General features: G+C 44.0%; 1 long non-coding RNA gene across 1 annotated transcript; it reads right to left on the bottom strand.

The window, feature by feature from the left end:
* Window positions 1-387: 387 nt before the first annotated feature.
* On the bottom strand, window positions 388-5,239 carry LOC117667953 (uncharacterized). Its single transcript, XR_004592181.3, has 2 exons — window positions 3,335-5,239; window positions 388-1,057 (listed from the first exon to the last, which is right to left on the bottom strand). It is a non-coding gene; the product is annotated as an uncharacterized LOC117667953 (long non-coding RNA).
* Between the last annotated feature and the right edge of the window lie 454 nt (window positions 5,240-5,693).

Below are 5,693 nucleotides of genomic sequence, written 5' to 3'. Positions count from 1 at the left end.
GCACGCCTTTGTGGGAGGCTACAATTGCAATCTTTTCAGTAATTAGTTATTAAGACAGATCTATCTATCTGTGGATAGCCTTGGTTGGAGAGACTGCTGTGATGTCATACCATTCCACGTATTCTTGAAAGATGGAAAAGATCAGAATGCCAAAGGCTACAACATCCATCGTAAATGAAGAGGGAGAACATTTGCAAAGGCCAGGATATTCTAGGCCAGTGTTTCCCAATCTTGGCAACATTTAAGATGTGTGGATTTCAACTCCCAGAATTCTCCAGCCAGGTTGAAATTCACCCATGGTGGAGACCCAGATTCCCCAACATGCTGTGGGAAATGATAAGGATTTAAAAGAGAGATTCAAAATAATTGATCGAACGACTGCTGGCAGAATTTAAAAAAACTTTATTTGTGTTGTTCACGTACAAAGAATGGCTTAGCTTGCCACAAATGTATTTGCTCTTTGTATTTCTTCATCTTCCTCAAGCATTTGGACTTTCCCTATAATCTACACAAGGACTCCTGAATTTTTAAGTCTTGTTCGGTTCAATGAACAAAACCAACCACTGGCAATCTCATACTATGCTGGACTACAGTTCCTATCATACCCTATATACAGGCTGTCAAGCTGGGGACAATGGTCATTGTAGTCCAAACTTCCAGGAGCTTGTTGGAAAGCTTGATCTCTACCAACGTAACAGAAGCGCTATTTTTATTCTTCATGTTCCCTTCCAACCCCTTAATAATCAGCATATAAAGTCCACAGCTCGGAGGATAAATGTTTCTGTGGCTTCCCCCCCCCCTTCATTTGGAAAATGTCTACGCTTGGGATTCAACATGTGAGCAGACTGTGATGAATTTTAAAACCAACCGAGCAGAAAGCATTTTTTCCTAGCTGCGTTTTCTTTTTTAAAACACATACAAAAATATCCTGCATAATAATCAAAGAGTGCAAGGTTTTGCATCTTAAAAAGACCTACTGAAATAGCTCTTTGGAACAGCATTTCTGTTCTTCAGACTGAGGAATCCTGGGATTACAGTGCCGTCTGGGAGAGGAGACCTGCCCAAGAGGGGGAAGAAAAATAAGGCATTTTCAGAATAAAAAAGTAAATTGTGTAAGCCCTTATCAGTCCATAGGCCAACCTTCCCTTACGTAAGGTCTTCAAAACATGGGATTTACTTCCACCACTACTTAGGATGTGTTTTTGGCAATTTTTGGTCAGAGAAAGTGGGACCTGCCAGTCTGAGAAGATTCTGTAGAAGGGACTGTATCAGAGAATACAGGTAGTCCTTGATTTATGACCAGTCGCATAGCAATTGTTCGAAGTTAGGATGGATCTACCATGGGGCTATTTACAACCCAGATGTGCAGTTCAGCGCGTCGGCTGAGCCCCCTGGTGGTCACATGACTGTAGTTCAGGTGCTTGGCAACATGACTGCATTTACGGCTGTTTGCAGAGTCCCGCATGACTGTTTTACAAAGGTTTGACACTCATTTCTGGGTTTTGGCAAAACTGAGCCCACAGCAAACTAATGATTTGCTTAACGATGATTGCAGAAAAAAAAAAAAAAAACCCTGACTCACCCATTTTACAACTATCATGGCAGTCTCCCTTATGGGTCGTAAGTCGAGGACTACTTGTTCACTTTCCCATCCCATCCCATTATCTTTGATCTCATGTAGGACTGAAGACAGTAGCACGGGAGGGTCCAGAAACCAGCAGTGCTATTGTTGTGTCTTATTCCATGTAATCTGCCTCCTTTTCTTACGTGCCTCCACATGGGAAGTAAAGGCACGCCTTTGTAGGAGGTAATTTGCTACCAAATCTCACTTATGTTATTTTCCGCTTCAAAACTTCTAACTGAGCCTGCTCTGGTTTTTGGCAGGAAGGGACATTAGCCTGGAGCAGGGTGGATAAAAATCAATGATTTTTTTTTTAAAAAAATCAGATTTTTCTAATTTAAATCAGATTTTTTTGATTTTTATCAAATTTATTTTAATAAAAAACTTTTGGGGTAAAAATCTATCGTAAAATAGTTTTCTATTTAAGATACATAAATAATTTAGTTTATTCAGCATGAAATGGAGCTTAGTTATGTAGCATGAGGCTGTATATTCTGCAACACTGGGACTATCAGTGAGTCAACAGTGGGTCAAAGGAGTAGCAGAGATGACAGTTGCTCTTTAAAAATTATGATTTAAATCGAGTTGATTTAAATCAAGCCTTTTTACTAGTGATCATGATTTAAATTGTGATTTAAATCAACTTGATTTAAATCAAATCCACCCTGGCCTGGAGTAAAATATTATCTGTGGGTTCAAGCTTGTTTCTCAAATCACTTATTCAGAGGCCTTCTCCGAAAGGACTGATTGGTTTTCAATCCTTGTTTAATCTCCGTAATTTTGGTTGAAGTAGGCCGCAACCATCTTGGCATTGTTGAGAGTCCACCAACTGAGTTCTGGTCTTGCTAGAACCCGTTCAGTGTCTTGTAGCATGAAAGAACTCTGATCCAACTTTGTTCAACATCATCCTAAACCCTGATTTGTTGTACCCATCGTTTGTGAAATAAGCCGCAAGGACTGAATTCATACGTAGCACCAATATCTTATGAATTGAGCCTGCCCTCTGGAACATTTTACCCCTCAGAAGTGAGGTCAGCTCCAACCCTCCTGAGCTCCTATAAGAGCTTAAAGACCTAGGTCTGCCAATTGGCTTGGGAGTGGTTGATGGGTCCTACCCTCTCATCATATTCCCTCCCTCCCTCCCATCTTTTTAGCTAGGATGATTGTATAGTATTTATAGTGTTGCGTTTATATTACTATAAATTAAACATTATCTCTTAATATTGTAAAGCTGCCCAGGGTTATCCCATGTGGGAAGATGGGTAGCTAATAATTTTTTCCCCTCAAACAAACGGAATGTGTGAATCCAATCAGGGATCATAAATTCTACAGGTGGTCCTCGACTTACGACCACAATACAGCCCCAAAATTTCTGTTGAGATTTTTGCTCCACTTTATGACCTTTCTTGCCACAACCCTTAAGTGAATCACTGCAGTTGAATAAGATAGTAACCTGGTTGTTAAGTGAACCTGGCTTCCTCATGGGCTTTGCTTGTCAGAAGGTCCCAGGACCCAGCAACGGTCATAACTTTGAACCGGTTGTCAAGCATCTTTGATCACATGACCACAAGGATGCTGCAACAGTTGTAACTGAAAAACGGTCATTTTGAGTCATTTTTTTCCAGTGCCATTGTAACTTTGAATGGTCACTAAATGAACTGTTGTAAGTCGAGGACTACCTGCGCTTTGCTATCTTAGGAGGAATGGAATCACCTTTCTGGAAGACTCCGGCAGGATCCCGTAGCACTGTATTTCGAAACGACAAGATGCGGCACAGATGAATCCCAGGAACGCACGAAGGTGTCCCACCTGAGCAGAAGAGAAAACACAACGAGGAGCTCTGCCTTGGACACAAGACCGAGGCTGCCATTCAAGCCATGCTTACAAACAAAGGAGCCCCATTTAGATCAACTGGACTTACTTCAGTTGAGTAAGCACCCCTTCGGTTGCTAGTCCCTGGTGTGGATGATAACCGTAAAATTTCTTGAGACGACTTTTTCTTCTTCTGGTCTTATTAGAGATCAACAGTATAGACCAGGAGTCCCCAGCCTTGGCAACTTTAAGCCTGGAGGACTTCAACTCCCAGAATTCCCTAGCCAGCTTGGGAATTCTGGGAGTTGAAGTCCTCCAGGCTTAAAGTTGCCAAGGCTGGGGACTCCTGGTATAGACCAGGGGTCTGCAACCTTAAACACTCGAAGAGCCATTTGGACCCATTTCCCACAGAAAAGAAAACACCGGGAGCCACAAAACCCTTCCCGTGCCTGACTGTTTCTTGAGCAGCCACAAAACTAGCATATGTAGTTGAATTAAACATTCTGTTTGCTTCTGAAACTTTTATTTTCTTGGGTTTATCCATGGTTGGCCTACCGGGGGTCGAAAAGCTCATGCCGGCGGGTGTCGCACATTGGCGGTTGTGACGCATATTTTGACTGACAGGGAGCCGCAGCAGGTGTGTGAAAGAGACACATGCGGCTCCAGAGCCGCAGGTTGCTGACCCCTGGTAGAGATTAAATTAAGGACATCACTTACCCCATTCCAAACGTCAAAATTTTGCACGTAGAGAGAAGCCAACGTTTTGCATGCAGCCCATGAGCGATGAAATCTGTTTTACTTGTGCAGACTGAGTGCCAGGGGAAACTCAAGGGGGCAACTTTTATTTGGACTTTTAAACAACTGAAAATAAAATAAAATGAAACGAGGCAAGAGGCATTCATCAGACAGGACTGGGCACTGCGAAAAGAGAGACAAGGAGCCATGCGCGTGAAATGCTCTGACAGGGCCTGAACATTCCCAGGAGGCGGAATGCAAAACGTAGTATCACATTGAGAAGCTTGCCTGTAGGGCTGGCGTGAGGGACACTTAGGCTACACAAAGCAGAGATGTTTCTGAGGCAGGTCCTGAAACGGCTGGGGGAGAAGCAAAGGCATGAGTTTCCAGCGGTTGCAGGATGGAACCAGAAGAACATTTCGACAGGACAGGAAGAAGAAAAAGACAAAACAAAACAAAAAAAAACAACCAGCCGAGTGGAAAGGAAGGCCGCGCCCACTGCCATGTTGGGGTTAGTGTATACCGAAGTCACGGTGGCAAAGAAAAGTAACCCCAGCCGTAGGTTTCCCCATCATTTTGACCCCCGGCCCTTAACCGGCTCATGTGAAGCACCGGCCAACTTGGGTTAAGAGGGATTTGAGGTAAGCGACCCGTTTCATTAAGTTTGCGTTCTGGTTAAAAGTTCATAGTTTGAACTCTACAGGCCAGGGAGTGCTAAGTTTCTAATACGCTGGGAACTGACTTGGTTCAAAGCTATTCGTTTGGTCACCTGTAGTAAATCAAAAGTAGTACCAAAATGTCAGACACCGAACAAACTCACTCACCCTTCCTAACAGATTTCAATTTTACAATGCTATATATCCGTGCTGGCAAACCTATGGCACATGTGTCGGAAGTGGCATGCAGAGCCATATCTCCGGGCACGCCAGCTGTCACCCGTTGCTCTTCCAGGTTCAGGCGTACACATGCGTGCCGGCCAGCTGGTCTTCGCACACGCAGGAGTGCAGGAAAATGGAAGAGCAGCTCCCTGGCATGCATGCACATGCCAGGAAGCTGAGCTTCTGGTTTCCGGTGCGCACGATAGAAACCGGAAGACCAGGTGATCGGCATGCATATGCACACTGGGCACCGGAAGCTCAGCTTCCTGCCACAAGCATGCGCATGCCCGGGAACTGCTCTTCCGGTTTCCCCCCTGCACGCTCATGCGCTCCCGTTTCGGCACTTGGTGCCGAAAAGGTTTGCCAACACTGCTATATAGTATGCCAGAGCCTTTACATCACTGTTTCTCCAGATTGGCAACTTTTAAGATGTGCGGACTTCAATTCCCAGAATTCCCCAGCCAGCCATTTTGTATCCTTCTGACAAGCAAAGTCAGTGAGGAAATCAGATTGACTCAACAACCCTGTTACTAACCACCGCAAGGATTCACTTAAGAACTGTGGTAAGAAAGTTTGTAAAATGGAGCATAACTCATCTGTCTTGCTTAGCAACATAAATTTTGGACTCCACTGTGCTCATAAGTCGA

Source organism: Pantherophis guttatus, chromosome 2, assembly GCF_059756535.1.
Source record: "Pantherophis guttatus breed Tessera chromosome 2, ASM5975653v1, whole genome shotgun sequence".
Taxonomy (NCBI): Eukaryota; Metazoa; Chordata; class Lepidosauria; order Squamata; family Colubridae; genus Pantherophis; species Pantherophis guttatus.
The sequence above is the reverse complement of the archived record's forward strand: the minus strand, read 5'-3'. Positions and strand labels throughout refer to the sequence as shown.